The following is a 16,373-nucleotide window of genomic DNA, read 5'->3' as shown; positions in this document are numbered from 1 at the left end:
ATACCTGTCCTATCTCACTGAGATGTTCTAAGGCTCCAAAGGAAAGGGTGAATGTCAAAGTGCTTTTGAGCTAGAGGGTGTCCATATTTATCTTCTAGAATAATAATAAAAAACTTCAAAGTTTTCCAAAGCTTTGCATAGATGACCTCATTGGAGTTTCACAATAGTCCTTCGGTTCAGGTTCTGTAAATATCATACTCCTCATTTTACAGAGAAGAAAACTGAGGCTGGCAGAGATGAAGTGAATTGCCTGTTGTTGTTGAACAAGTGTTGGAGACTGAATTGGAATTTGGGTCTTCCTGCACCAAAGTCAGAGCTCCAATCATAATACCATCCTGTCTTCCCTGTTCTCACCAAGTGTGTCGTGTTTATGTGCACAGTTACATCAACACACACATATATACAGATAAATATATGTTCATATATGCATATTTGCGCATACATACATTTATACATAGACTTATGTCCCCAGTTATGAATGTATGTTTATATGTAACTGTGTATACAAGCCTGTACATATAGACAGTACACATTTGGTGAGAGCAAAAAAGGCAGGTTGGTATTATGGCTAGAGTGCTGATTTTGGAATCAAAAGACCTGAACACATTTGGGGGGGGGGGGGTGGAGACAGACAGACAGAGAGACAGAGACAGAGAAATATACATAATTGATAGGTAGGTAGCTTCTGAGTTAAAAGAGGGTTGTTTTTGTTCAGTCATGTACAACTCGTCGTGACCCTATTTGAGATTTTCTTGGTAAAGATACCAGAGAGGTTTGCCATTTCCTTCTGTAGCTCATTTTACAGATGAGGAAACTGAGGCAAACAGGGTTAAGTGACTTGCCCAGGGTCATGCAGCTAATAAGTGTCTGAGGTTGCATCTGAACTCAGGCCTTCCTGATTTCAGGCCCAAAGCTTTATCCACCGTGCCAGGGTTCAGTCCCACTTCTGATACATACTGGCTATATGATTCTAGGAAGTCATTTAATTCCTCTAAAAAGCAGGGTTCTCTAAGTCTACAAATTGTAGACAAGGTATGTTCTGTATTAGGCGAGGAGTTCCTTGAGCTGATGAAATCCCAAGTCCATTTTATGTATTCCACAACTGGTTTTGATTCACTTATGGTTATTTATCACAAAGAACTGTGCCCTTGGTCAGTTCTTACGCCTAACCCTCCTGGCCCTGACAAGGAGACTGGTGATTCCTTCCTACAACAGAAATGAGGAGGAAGCCCACACTTCAGACACAATGAGCAGGACAGAGCTGGGCTCCACCCTTCTCCTCTTCAGTCCCAATTTGTGGTGTCATTCTCCATTAGAATGTAAATTCCTTGAGGGCAGGGACTCTCTTTCCTTTTGCTTGTATAACTATCCCCAGCCCTCACACAGTGCCTGACACACAAGTGCTTAACAAATTCATATTGCCTGCCTGCCTGCTGTCAAGCCAGCGAGGAGCCTCCCTGAATTTAGCTATGATAGTCTTTGGATAATGGACACATAATCCAGCCCACTGCTGGGCCTTGAAGCTCTTCCAGCTTAGGAGAACCTGCCAGAGTTTTTATTTGGCTGGTGTTGCCTTTGAGATCTGCATGCCACAATGAAGCATCAGAAAAAGATTTTATTAGAATCAGATACTTATATCAATGACTTAATTAGAAGAAAAAATATTTACTAATCACCACCATGTGCTGACATTGCACTAAGGTCTGGATGTGGAGGGGAAGGGTGTGCAGGACAGATCCTACATTTAGATAAGGCAGAGTCATAGCTCTCCTAGAGTTTACAAGATAGGTAGTCAGGAACTGTTGATAGACTGCTGCCTTTAGGGCAGGAGTTCTTAACTTCTAGTCCATAACCTTAAATATAATAATGATATTAATAATTAATAAAAATGACAACAATAATAGCTAAGATATAGCACTTACTATGTGCCAGGCACTTGCTAAGTACTTTACAAATATTATCTCATTTGATCCTCACAACAGCTTGGGAGGAAACTGCTATTATTATCCCCTTTTTACAGATGAGGAATTCAGACAAACAGAGGTTAAGGGACTTGCCAAAATCCCACAGCTAGTAAGTGTCTGAGGTTGGATTTGAACTCAGGTCTTCCTGACTGTGGGGCAGCAAGGTGGCACAGTGGATAGAGTACTGGGCCAGGAGTCAGGAAGACTCATCTCACTCAAATCTGGCTTCACTTACTAGCTGTGTGACTCTGGGCAAGTCACTTAACTCTGCCTTAATTTCCTCTATGTATAGGTGTGTGTATGTGTGTGTGTACATATATATAATACATGTATATATATATATACACACACACACACACACATACACATATATACATATGTACTATATATACAAAATGTATACGGACACACATATATATACACATATATTTATTTCAATATATATAATTTCCTTTGTAATCCTATGTATTTGATTTTATTCATTTAAAAATATTATTGTCATAAGGGGTGCATAGACTTCACGAGACTTCCAAAGAGGTTCATGATAGAAAAACTAGAACTTCTAATATGGAGACAAAAAGACCTGGGTTTGAGTCCTAGCTACACGCTTACTCTCTGTGTGACCATGAGTGAGTAACAATTCCTATGTTGCCTGGGATTTATGTACCAAGTTATAGATGGGTTGGGAGGCAATTACAGTACCAGGAGTTCCCCACACTTGTGAAATCACAGCTCATTTGCTATTAGAATAAGTAGGAAATGGCTAATGAGGCAATGGAAGCCTTTGAATAACTTTTTCTTGGCTCTGAATATTTTCGTAATTAGGTTATATAGCCATAGGTATCAAACTCTGGCTGTGGCCTGAAATGGATTAAAATATAATTGGGAAAATGTTTAACAAAATAAACAAAACTAGATAACAGAATAAACAAAAATATAATACAATGTAGATAATGTTAATTTGTGGTTTTCTAAGTCAAGATGAGTCATTTTGAGTTTGACACAATTGTCTTAACAGGATTGTTTCCTTTGTGCCTTCCTATTTTTGCATTTATCACCAGTGTGTTTCTCATACTCTCTTTATACACAACAAACTTACTGAAATCCAGGGGCCATCTGTGCTGAGTGAGGGCAAGTAGAGTTGTGAAATTTGGTAAGGAGCAGAGCAAGTCATGAAGAAACTAGCCTTGGTCACAATGGGGACTTTTTACGTTGGGCACAGAAGGAAAATCTCAACCCGTGAAGGCAGTTGCACCCTTAGGAGCACTCAGCATCAACAGTAGGGAAGGGAGGGTAGAACTAGGCTCAGCTCTCCTCTGCTTTTTTACTTGATTGCACAGAGTAGCTCCTCTTCAGACCAGGATAGTTTCCTTCTTGTCTTGTTCCAAGATGGACACTTTTGCCCCTGGAGTCAGATTCTAATAGGCCTGAGCATTCCTCCTTGCAGTTAAAGCATAACCAATCAGCTAACCAGCAAGGGGACACTTCAGCAATCATCCTAATGAGGGCTCTTAGAGTCTTTCATTGTTTCTCCACTGCTGGTCTTTGGTGGAGAACTCCCCTTGGCTTCAGTAGGAGTTTTAAACTAGTAAATTGGGCCCCAAGGGTTTTCTGGAAGTCAGAAAAACAGATCTTTAAGACTATCTTGCATTGCTTTTCCAAAAGCACTTTGCAAAATTAATGCCATGACAAGGAAAATATAGAGTGTCTGTAGTGCTATGCATTTTTCAGCTACACTTTGACTAAAATAATATCTGACTCTACAATTGGTTTGCATAGAAATGAATCACTTGCCAAATTTGGTCCCCAAAACAAAAAGCATTTAGAGTTACTCAAGGACAAAAGAAAGTGTCTCAAGTCCTCAAAAATAGACAATTTTTTTACATTCATATGATTCAAAAATAGCTAAAGCATATTTCTTTATATTTAAGGGAAATTTTACTCCCAGGCTAAGACCACACATGCCAAGTATCATCTGGGAATGGATTTTTGTTTAATTTTGTAGCTAAAATAGAAGGTTGGACTGAGAGTATTGTCTCAGTTTTCATTATGTAATAGTAACTCATGAGTAACTGTGTTTTATTATGTAATAGTAACGCAATAGTGACATTATCATTATGTAATAGTAATTCATGAGTCTATCCTTTCAGCAGCTTATTGAACCCCCTGGAAAAGTCATGCTGTCTTCATACAAGTCATGGCTGTGTATGTCTAGTTTCTCCACTCAGGTGTTAAACTGGAGGACAAAGGCTAAATATAGCCTTTCACAGGATCATAGAACTAAGTGCTGGACATAAGAGACCATTTAGTTTCATTTAACTTTATAGATGAGGAAAATCGAGACCCAGAGAATTGTTGTGATTTGTCCACAGCCTTAGAGGTAACAAGTAGCAGAGCCGAGATGTCAGCACAGGTCTTTGGATTCCAAATCCATGTCTTTTCCAGCACAATGTAATGCTGGGCACTCAATAAATGCTTTAGAAAGAAATAGTATAATTCTGTAAGCATTTATTAAGTGTCTCCCATATGACATTGTGCTTCACACAACAGGAGATACAAATATCAAAAAAAAAAAAAAGATTGACTCTATCACTATCATGTATATGCATGTACATGAGTCTTTTGTTTGGTGGGAACAATACAAATAATTATAATATAACTTGAAACCTGATTATGCATGAGATGTAAATCAAATGCCATGTGAGGTCTGAATGGGAAAAGATTGTGAATGAAACCATTTAGCCTATGGAATTCAGGCTTCCTAAGCATCCATCAATTAGTCAGTAAATACTCTCCTATTACCTCCAGGATCAAAGATAAAATTTTCTGTTTGACTTTCAAAACACTTCATAATAGACGTGCTTACTACCTTTGCAGTCTTTTTAGACCTTACTTCTCCCCATGTACTCTTTGGTCCAGTGATACTGGCCTCCTCCTACTCCATCTCCCAACTCTGAGCATTTTTATTGGCTGTCTGCCATGCATTCTCTCTCTCTCCCTCTCTCTCTCTCTCTCTCTCTCTCTCTCTGTCTGTCTCTCTCTCTCTCTCTCCTAAGTTCCCTGGCTTCATTCAAGTCCCATTTGAAGTCTTATCTTCTTCAAGAAGTCTTTCCCAGTTTTCCTTAATCTTAGTGCCTTCCTTATGAGATCACCCTCAATTTATTCTGAATATATCTTGTTTGTAGACGCTATGTCTCTGATTAGACTGTGAGCTCCTTGTGAATGGGGACTTTTTTGTCTTTCTTTGTATCCTCAGTGTTTAGCACAGTGCCTGACACATTGTAGTTGCCTAATAAATTCAAATTGAATGATTGATTGTTGAGGAGTACCAAAGTTCCTTTCACAATGAGTTGTTGCCACTGAATAATTCCTTGGAAGAGTTTTCTCCATAGTCTTCTGCAGAACGGTTTTTAAGATGTCTCTCCTATCTGTTCCTGAGGCCAGCACTCATCCTTTTTTAGGATTATTAAGGCCTCTTACTATTGGTGCATATGGGGTGTTCGGGGAGGACTGGCACCTTTGGTGTGAGGACTTGCTGAGCCATCATCAGGGTTGCTCATCTACCTTTGGAATCCACTTGCTGCTCCAAGAAGCTGTAGCATGCACAGTGGGGTAACAACAATGTTGCTATCCCTGCTGTGGGGGTATAAAGCCAATAACACCTGCACACAGGAGGACTGCTAGCACAAGTTCTTTGATCTGCTTTTCTAAGGAAAGCATCTTTAAGGGGTTTACAATCTCACTTTAATTAAACATACATATGTCATTCACTTAGTTCAGGGGAAAAAGTCAGCACCCTGGACTTCAGAGTAAATACAAACAGAAATTATATAAACAGAGCAAATAACACAAATCAGCTGACAAGCTTCTAGCTGTCTGTCCATAGAAATGCATACATAGTTACCAGAGAGAGAAGCACCATCATCTGGATTTTCAAAGCCAGGGAGCTCCTTAATGGCTACCCAGAGTCTCCACATGAACACTCTTCTGATGAGTGAGCCCCAAAGCAAAATGCTAACCTCAGAGTATATATATATATATTTCTTCAGGGTGAGCCTACAGAAGGCGTCACAACCATGTGACTCAAACTCATGTGACTTAAGCTTTCTTGTGACTTAAGCAGGTCATCAAAGACTCTTGATTCAAACAAAGGCAAGGCTCAATCAAAAGCACTTGATTACCTTAGTGCTGAGAAGCACTCCAAAAGAAAAAAACAGCCAAAAAAGTCTCACTTTGCTTGCCATTACAAGTGGTCACACCTAGGGGAAACTAGTTGTCTCAGCAGAGTGGTTAGACCAGGTTGAGTAACTGACAGGCCTCAAACCTGTTGTTGAGTTGGGGGTTTCTACCTCAACTACGTGAAGACTTTCCTCAGCAGAATGGGCAAATGAGAACAGTTTGTTCCAACAGCCATGAAGGTGGCTGAAGCAGATGCTATGGATCACTACCTTCAAACATTGAAGATGCTGAGGTCATCCCCTGCATGCCAGGCCATTGCCAGTCATCTTGACTCTTGTCTTGACTGGACTTCAATGACTCTGGAAGAGAGTCTGATGACTTTTGTAACTCTGACTCACTTAAATCTAATTCGTACATGAGTCATCATCCCATGATATAATTGGTCCTCTTTGAAAATGAAGGAGAAGCAATCATTGGGGGGTTAAGAGGCTCTCCTATTCTCCTCATACCTTTTTTAACTATAAAATTGGCATATAGATGAAATTGGGGCATCTGGCAGATTGAAAGACTAGCCAATATAATATGGACATCAGCAGGCTCAGGCTGTTATAGCATCTGGGTGGGATTTGGAGGGACTTGGGTGAAGAGGTCCTTCCCAAAACCAACATGAGGCAAGGAGTGGAAGGAACAGAACTAAATTTTACCCTCCCTTCCATTTTTAATCTTGCCACTGACATCTCCATCTTTGTGCTAGCTGCAAGGATAGGATGTGAATCCTGGAATCAGATAAGAGATTGGGGTTGGATTGTGGTTTTGGGCAACATCAAACTGCAGAAGGAGATGGAAATACAAATGGTGGCAACTAGGAAAGAAGGGGAGTTTTCCTGTGGCTAGTAGGCCCTTGGCCCTGGATGGAAGGGTTGTAATGGTGCTGATAGTATAAGGAAAATCAGCTGACTGTGCCCAGAACAGCTCCGGGACCTTTTAGAATGACTAAGGGAGTTCCACCCTTCCTGGCTTAGGAGATAGAGAACAGGACTCAGAGTTAGTAAGGCATTCTAACACAGGGCTTCTGACACATGGCTGCGTCCCTGCTGAGTGAATGTCTCAGGATTCCCAGGTATCTCTAGGGCTATTTAGTTGCTATATAGTTCCTGATTTGCATTAATAAAACAAGTTTCTCCACTGTGAGTTCCTTGCACCAATGAAATCACAGTCCAGGATCACAGCAAACAAACAGCTGTAGCTAATTCTACCCCACCTCATGTCATAATCAAGGAATTGGGAGGGATGGTGGAGAGAATATTCTTTAATCCCACAAGACTGTTTTTCCCACTCTTCTATAAACGTAAGCCTTTATGATTTGCCAAGTCCTCTGCAAAGTTCCAGAACAAGAAAACGAGTTGCTGTTGTCCCCACAGTCCGGTTCCTAAGCATATTGCCTTGTAGGGCAGAACAGAAGGAGATTCTATCCCCGCAATGTTTTTAATTTGTATTATAAATGTATTTTCTAATAATAGTAACTCCCATTTATATAGTGATTTAAGGTTTGCCAACACTTTCCCTGTGCGAACTCAGTCTATCCATTTATCTGTGTACTTGTTGAACATTCTCCTTCTCACCTTTACCCTCAGTAGAAAGTACATTAATTGAGGACAGGGAACTTTATAGATGTTTCTGTAATCCCGATGTGGCCAGCAAATAGATTAATAACTTGTTGTTGAGTTGAATTGAACCATGACCAAAGAACGTATCCCCAAATGGCAGCCTCCCTATTGGATGTGACTGTCCGCATTTAGCTGGGCTGATTCTCTGACAGATGGCGGGCCCACTAAGCTCAAAGCCTTTCCAACTTCCAAAAACCTGCTGGAACTTGTTCTCTCTTGGCATAGCTCTTGAGAGCCCAGATCGTCTCCATGCCATGCCACAGTTCTAATCCTGCCAGGCCTGAATCATGACAAAGTCACCTCAGTTAATTTTAAAACAGAAAGGGATTTACAAGATCTCACCAGGCCCTTTTTCTTCAATAGAAAGTTTCTACTGTTATTTCTTTACTTTGGAAGAATGAGTTGCCTCCAACGGAATTGAAAACTGTGGATCAAGGGGATTCTTCTCTACAAGTGATGCTTCTGATCAGTTAAATCTTCAAATCTTCCCAGAGGAGGAAAATGAGATATTCAAACTTAAAAAGATGAGAATCTATTGGGTAGACCAACACTCTGCCACTTTGCTATGCTGAATGAGCAAATTAAATGCTCTCATTGTTCACAGAATATTATCTCCAATATATCTTCAAAAAATCACTTTAGTCTGATAATAAAATATATTGGCATACAATAGGAATAATGATAGTGGTGCTATGAATCCCACTGAATTATTATAGGGAAAAGACTACACTGATTGAAAAATGTTATAGAAATTGAGTTATTGTATGAAGAACACTGACATATGCATGAGAATGAGGGAGGGGAAGAATAAAGACAAAATAAGTTATAGCCCCTGCCCTCAAGAATCTTATAGTCTTCTAGCAGTGAGAAGGCATATACATAGATACATAAAGCAGTTTAGAGTGTGATAAATGCAGAAGAGATCACAAAACACCACGAGATCAAATGAATAAATAATTACTTCCATTTTTGTGGTGTTGGGTCATCTGGGAAATCAAGGAGAAAAGTAGCCCCTGACCCATCAGTATAGCGGGATTCTAACTTATTTTGACTCAAAATTGGATGAGCTCTTTGGACTGTCTCATTCTACCAATGGTCCTCGGACACTAGTATCTTTCCACTGTATCATGCCACTCCTATTAAATCCAGTAATTAACTAATCAATGAACAAACATTTATTAAGCACTCACTATGTGCCAAATACTGTGTTGGGTCCTAGGGATACAAAAACAAAACAAAAAAAACAACACAAAAAGTGAAATAGTACCTGCCCTTGAAGATATATCAGGGGAGACAATGTAGCTAGCATTTATATAGTACTTTAAAATTTGCAAAATACTTTACAAATTCTACCTCATTTTTTTCTTACAACCACCCTGATAGGTTCTATCATTATCCCCTTCCTATAGATGAGGAAACTCAGGCAAACAGAGGTTAAGTGATTTGCTCAGGGTCACACAGCTCGTAAATGTCTCTGACAGGATTTAAACTCAAGTTTTCCTGACTCCAGGTCCAATGATCTATCCACTGCACCACCTAGCTACATCAAACATTTTTGGAAAAGGTCTGAAGGGGGATGAAACTGGTCTGCAGGAAGAATAATTAAGAGAGTATTGTAATAGTCTAGCCTTGAAAGAAGGAAGGTCTGTCTAATAGCACTAACAGTGGAGAAGACAGAAAGGATACGACCAAAGCTGGGGAGGTAGAATTGCTAAGATTTGGAATTTGATTGAATGTGAAAAGGAAGAAGAATCAGAAGTGAACCTAAGATTTCAAACCTCTGTGACTCTCAGAATAATGGTGCTGTCACATGTAACAAATTCCATCTGTTTTGACTGGCTTTCAAGGTCCTCCTCAATATGACTCACACCATTTTATTTCCCATTGATCCCACTATCTGGTTTGCTCTAACCAAAGCCTTGGCAAGTAGATGGGAGAGTGTAATGAGTGTTGGTCTTGGAGTCAGGAAGACCTGTGTTTAAATTCTGCCTCAGATGCTAACTAGCTATTTTTACCCTGGGCAAGTGATTCAACCTCTCTCAGTCTTAGGTCATTTATCTACAATTAGGAGGTTGAACTCAGTAGCATTTAATATTCCTTCCATCTCTAATTCTATAACCCTATGTTCTGCCTTTTTCTTCTTGGCACATTATGTTCATTACTAATTCTGTCTTTCCTCACTTATTCCTCACGTTTTTGTTCTTCCCTAATTAGGGAACGTTTATCCTAATTCTATCTATTCTTTCTATCTGTCTACCTATCTACCTACCTACCTCTCTTCCTTCCTTCCTCTCTCTCTCTCTCTCTCTTTCTCTCTCTCTCTCTCTCTCTCTCTCTCTCTCTATCTCTCTCTCTCTCTCTATCTCTCTCTCTCTCTCTCTCTCTCTCTCTCTCTCCTTCAAGTCCCAGTTCAAAACCATTTACTGTAAGAAGACTTCCTGACTCCTCTAGCTCCTCTATTAAATAAGTTTCTTGAGACCAGTGTAGTACCTGGTACATAGTAGGTGTTTAATAAATGCTTGTTGATTGACTCTTGGCAGTGATCTCTTTTATCTCCCTAGTCCAATAGCACTTTTAATTTGTTCCCAACAATTTTGCCCTTAATTATATGTTACCTTGTCCTGTTGATTATTTGTTCTTGTCTCACCATTTAAATTTTAAGTTCCTTGAGGGAAAGGACAATGTAATATTGCTGCCCACTACATATTTGTTCAATGCTGATGAATTAATTGTTACAGTTTCACAGTAAGAATTTTAATGAATAGTATTTGTGGTCACCTATTTGCCCAAGTTTGTTTTTTGTTTTAGGATTGGGTAAATAAATTGTACTGGAAATAGAGGCATAGGGTTCTAAATTCCCTTTCAGATTAAGACTATTTATCTAGATAAAACCAAACTGCCTACAAATGGGTAAAAAACCTGCTTTTCCCCCATTAAGTACTTTTTTCCTTTACCCTAATGCTTTAAAGAACTATGATTCTCAGCATGGACCCTCCATCCCTCTGTTTATGTCAATCACAATGATTTTGTGCTATAGAAGAAGGAAGGAGGAATAGAAGGAGGGAGAGAGCGAGGAAGGGAGGGGGAAAAAGCACTTATTAAGTGCTTACTATGTGCCAAGCACTGCATGCAGTACAGTCAGGTGACTGGTGAGAAGATGGCCATCTAGTAAGGTGAAGCCTGGCTGGAGGTTCCTTAACTACAGTGGGCCATGTGATGCACTCACTAATCAGGACAGCATGAATCCCAGTTTGGGAGTTCCAGAGCTGAAAGGGACAAGTCTTTCAGGGTTTGGTCTCTGGTTCATAGTCAGTCTTTATGAATTGTCACTGCTGGGGAAAAAAAATTATCACTTAGTGGCCAAATTTTTGGAAATGAGCCTCTCCTAAATGAGCTAGGTTGGTCCTCAAATGACAGACACAATCCATCAGCGGGCCCATACCCAAAGCCTTTACAACTCAGTAAATGTTGGCTGAATTGAGTAACAGTGCTCAGTGGAGCCTGAACATCATTAGCATTGCCTTTGAGGATACACGGGTACCTCCATAGCCCTTAGAATCTAGCAGCATTAGAAGCCAGTGCCTAGCACAGTGCTGCAACTCAGTAGGTGCTTAATCAATGCTTATTGTTTGAATAATTGGCTTAATTGGAGGGATTTGCTAAAATAAAATCAAAAGAAGAGGGAGCCAGAGTCAGTTTGACTGAATGTTTCTACTTAATGGATCATTTCACTCCTAGTTCAACTGATTCTTTAAATTGGTCTGACTCTTTACTGGCTGCCTTGCCTCCCCCAGGGTATCCTTTGGTATCTAGATTGCATTCCCTATTAGAACATAAGCTCCCTTAAGAGTAGGGACCATGCTGTTTTCTTGTATTTCTATCTCCAGCACTTAGTACAATGCCTGGCATATAGTAAGTTATTAATAAATGCTCTCTTCATCTACCTCTCCAGCTTTATCTTCTTTCTATTTTTTTATAATAAACATGCTTTAATCAGATTATTTTAGAGCAAATAAAATAACACATTAGAGAAAAAACAAATTACTTAAAAATGTATTATGTTCCACAATTTGATCAAATACTGGTTCTCATAATAAATTTTTTACAAGTTGTTTTGAAAACAAATTGTTTACGTTTTGTCTTTACTGTGTACTTACAGAATTTCAGGGAAATAGCTCCGTTTGTTTTTATGGCTTAACATGTACTAGAGGAATGGCAGGTAGTTACATTCAGTCCATATGGAATTCTAACGTTACAATTAATGAATTTTCTGACGTTGACCATCTCTTTGATATTGAAGGCAATGGTCTATCTATCATCTCTCTCTATCATCTCTCTCTGTCTCTGTCTCTGTCTCTCTCTCTCTCTCTCTATCTATCATCTTCCTATGTTTATTTCTCTCTCATCTATCTATTATCTGTCATCTAGCTAGCTAGCTATCATCTATCTGCCTCTATGATCCATCTGTCTATCACAGATCTACAATACTTTGTAAGGTACTTTGCCCAAATTCTCTCACTGGGATCACCTTATGGTAGACCTGTGGGGCTTAGTAAATGTTTGCTGAATTAAATTACTTGAATTTCCTATTTTATAGGCAGGGAAACTGAAGCCCAGAATGGGGAAGTGACTCACACAAGGAAATATAGCTACTAACAAGGGTTCCAAAGGTTAAAAGCAGGTCTTCTGCCTTCAAATCCAGTTCCCTTTCAAATATGCCATGCTGCCTCTCAGAGGCACAAAGGAACTGACTAATCCAATTGGTTATTTTGAATGGAGACTACTCCAGTGTGCCCAGAAAACCAAGCCACAAAAGAAAAGAATTCCATAGTAAATAATTCAACAAACATCCACCAAGTGCTGGGCCCTAGGGATATGAAAATAAAAAACAACACAAAGCAGGGTTACAGATGTGGGAGACCTTAGAAGTCATCTAGTTTAATGCTATCTATGACATTGGGAAAGTCACTCAAAATCTTTGAGCCTCAGTTTCCTATCTATACATTGAGAATGATAATAATCTCACTATATCTCACAGCTTGTTATGGGGGAAATGGTTTGTAAATTGTAAAGTACTAGATAAATGTGAGTAGATTTTCATTATTATTATCTAAAAACTCCCTTCATGCATATCCTTTCAGGCAGTTCTATGAGAAACTTCTTTTTCCCCTCTTTTAAAAATACATTTCTTTCAATTTATTTTTAGATCCCCAACATTTACCTGTGTATCTCTTTGCAATTTCCAAGATGCTTTCCTAGAAGTTTACTACTTCCCTCCTGTGGCTTCAAGACATTCAATCAATTCAGGTAAAAAGCTGCAAATTCAAACCAGTTTAAAAAAAACATAAAAAGGTGAAATATTGATTTTTTTTGGTCTTTGCAGCATGGGTTAGTTATAGCTGGGAACTCTAAAATGTCCTTCCTAATGACATAACAGACTTTAATTTCTGGTCTCTAATAGTCTGGAAATAGAAATAGCCATGGAAAGAGAATAGAACTAGGAGTCAGGAGATCAAGGGTTTCTGTTAACTTGCCATGTACTTTTGGGCACTGCCTTCCCTTCTGTGGATCTCAGTTTCTTCTTTTAAAAAACGAGAAACTTTGATCTGATGACCTTTTAAAGCTGTTAGAAAACTGAGATTAAATGGGGATCTAGTTGAGGACAGAATACAGTCTAAATGGTATCTTTTGCTCCTGGAAGGAGTATCACAAACTATGCACAGCAAATGACAGGAAATGCGGGAGGAAGATGGGTGTGATGTTTAGAAAGGTTGGAGAAACATAATTTCTAGGTAATTTTATAATTTTATTAATAATGCCAGTATTTTAATAAAAAGATGGTCATTTGCCCTTCTCTCAGACCAAAGACAATCATGGCACTGGGCTCACCATTTATATGTCCTTTTGAAGAGTAGGAGTTCCTGAGGGTGGCAATCAACTCTGATTGGTTAATTATTAATGAGAGAGAGAGAGAAGACAGACAGACAGACCGACACACACACACACACACACACACACACACACACACGCACAGAGAGAGAGAGAGAGAGAGAGAGAGAGAGAATATTACAATGAGGGGCTATACCTGAACTTTATGTCATTTACTTCTTAAGTTACCCCCAGCCTTGGCAATCAGTTCAAAGAATTTATCCCCAGCCAAACCTGAGTGGAACACAATGGTTGCCCCACTTGGGTGGGGTCTGGATAGAGGAGAAGGTTAGCTCCCAAACTTCTGTCTTGTAGTTTCCTATTTAAGCTAATTATTCCTGCTTACTAGCAGCTAAACTCTGTTGTTTCTATAGCAAGAAAAGACTGGGGTGCCATCAGCAACTTCTAAATTTTGTGCCCTGGGACAAAACTCCAGTTATCTCTATAGAGTTATCATTCTGGTGGAAGTTTGTTCTGGAATATGAATAGATGAGTAACTATTATTACAATATACTAGTCAATCTTGTAAGTTCTTTTGGCTCTGTTTTTTTTTCTGAAGTAGAGGTAAATCTATAGAGTCTACTGCCAAGATTTATTTAACATGAAACTTAACACATGACTAGGGACCTCTGGTGGGTGGGCCCATATTTTTTTTAAATTGGAAGAATGTAAAAGAAATAAATAACAGGTGGTTAAAAAATTTAAAAAGTGGATAGCTGGGAAATGGACTGCACTGCTTCATTGAAGATGATAAAATTTTGATGTCTATTTTTAAAAACAACCAAAAGGAGAAACACATGAACTCATTATATGCATTTACTTTGGAAAATGGAAGAAACTGGGGGGCCAGCTATTGCTACATCAAAGCAGGCACTGCATGGTTATGATTTACCCATCCACCAAGGTTTAATTGTGATACTCCACAGTACCTGTGTTGGAACTAGTGACAACTCTTTGGCTCTAACAAGTGTTTTAGCCTTTGAAACATTCCTAGACCAGCTCATACTAAACTTTTCTGCCTATATTTTCCATAATTCTTTGCATCTTCTGGGCTTGTCTTCCTCCTGTTCCTACCTACCCCAATCTTATACTTTTTCAATGTCATTTCTAGGTCCCACCCTTGAAACCCAGGACTTCCATGCTGTTGAAAACCTCCTGTCATGGAGGAGAATGATTTAAAGAACTAATCCACACAAAGATGTTAGCCCTAATATTATGTCATATCAATCTTATATAACATTGTACAACAAACATTATTTTGAAATAACATCATTAAGTACATTGAGAAACTAGAACCCATCCAGAAAATAGCAACCAAGATGAGGAGAGACTGGAGACCATATCACATACACTTGGTTAAAGGACCTGGGGATGTTTAGCCTTGAGAATGGAAGTTTTAGAGAGAACATGATTCCTATCATCAAATATTTGAGGAATTGCCATGGAGAAGAAGGACTAGGATCATTTTCTTTATGCCCAGAGGGCAGATCTAAGAGCAGTGGGTGAAAGCTAAAGAGAGGGGCAGATTTCAGCTGAATAAGCACACATACTCACATACACAATTTCTTTATAATTAAAACTATTCAAAAGTAGAACAAATTTCATCTGGTGTGAGAGCTCCTCCTCATTGGAAGTCTTCAAGCAGAGAGGCTGGATTGTGACTGATTCTGCTGTCATATTCAAAACCAGTATAGCTTTCTCTACTTTTATTTCTATTGATGATAATTAATGACTTGGACCTTGGATTGCTCCAAATGCCTTTCCTACCACCTTTCATAGCCCCATGGCTGTGACAACGGCTCTGTTGGACTCAGCTACACTTCTCTGAACTAACTGACCCCTTGTAATATTATTCTGCCTAACATCGATGAAAGGAAATGAATGAATGAATGAAGAAACTAATGAATAGGAGATGTTACATGGGGTATGCCCACGTTTGCATTTCAAAAGAGTCTAACTGGATTGGAACGGCTTAAACCAATAAAATGATCTCCAATGGTAAATAAATAAATATATATGCATATGTATATTATATATATACACACATATATGTATAATATATATTGTAAATTTGTAAAAATATATAGATATATGTGTATATATACATATATACACACACATATGAGAGAGAGACAGAGATTTCTATCTCTATCTCTATCTCTATCTCTATCTCTATCTCTATCTCTATCCATCTATAAGTCTTCCTAATGCACAGATCTGACTATGTCACTTGCCCTGCTCAAAAATCTTCAGTGGCTCCTTATTGCCTCTGGTAGAAAATATAAACTCTTCAACTTGTCACTTAAAGCTTTTTAAAGTCTGGTTGTAATATAATAACCTTTTCAGACATCTTATCACTTTCCTTCACATACTTATTGTTCCAGCCAATATGGCCTAGTGACTAATCTTGTCCATCACATCTTCCACCTCTAAACCTTTGCTCAAACGGTTTCCCATGGCTGGAATATACCCCTCCTCACCCCTGACTCTTAAAATTCATAATTTTCTTCAAGGTTCAACTCAGATGTCCTTTTCTAAGGAGATAATAAATTCTTGACCCTTCCTCACTTTTAACATGCTTATGTAAATGTGGGGGAGGTCAGGAGTGGGGAAGAGGGGAGATATTCCTAATAGA

The 16,373-nt window shown here is 39.0% G+C and overlaps 1 long non-coding RNA gene across 1 annotated transcript in view; it reads left to right on the top strand.

Moving 5' to 3' along the window:
- Positions 1 to 16,373, top strand: part of LOC118854380 — an 84,576-nt gene that overhangs the window by 54,629 nt on the left and 13,574 nt on the right. The window contains exon 3 of the long non-coding RNA XR_005010715.1: positions 13,017 to 13,117. This is a non-coding gene — a long non-coding RNA (uncharacterized LOC118854380). The remainder of the gene's footprint in view (positions 1 to 13,016; positions 13,118 to 16,373) is intronic.

The sequence above is a fragment of the Trichosurus vulpecula genome, chromosome 6 (genome assembly GCF_011100635.1).
Source record: "Trichosurus vulpecula isolate mTriVul1 chromosome 6, mTriVul1.pri, whole genome shotgun sequence".
Lineage (NCBI taxonomy): Eukaryota > Metazoa > Chordata > Mammalia > Diprotodontia > Phalangeridae > Trichosurus > Trichosurus vulpecula.
This window is presented reverse-complemented; position numbering and strand designations above follow the sequence as displayed.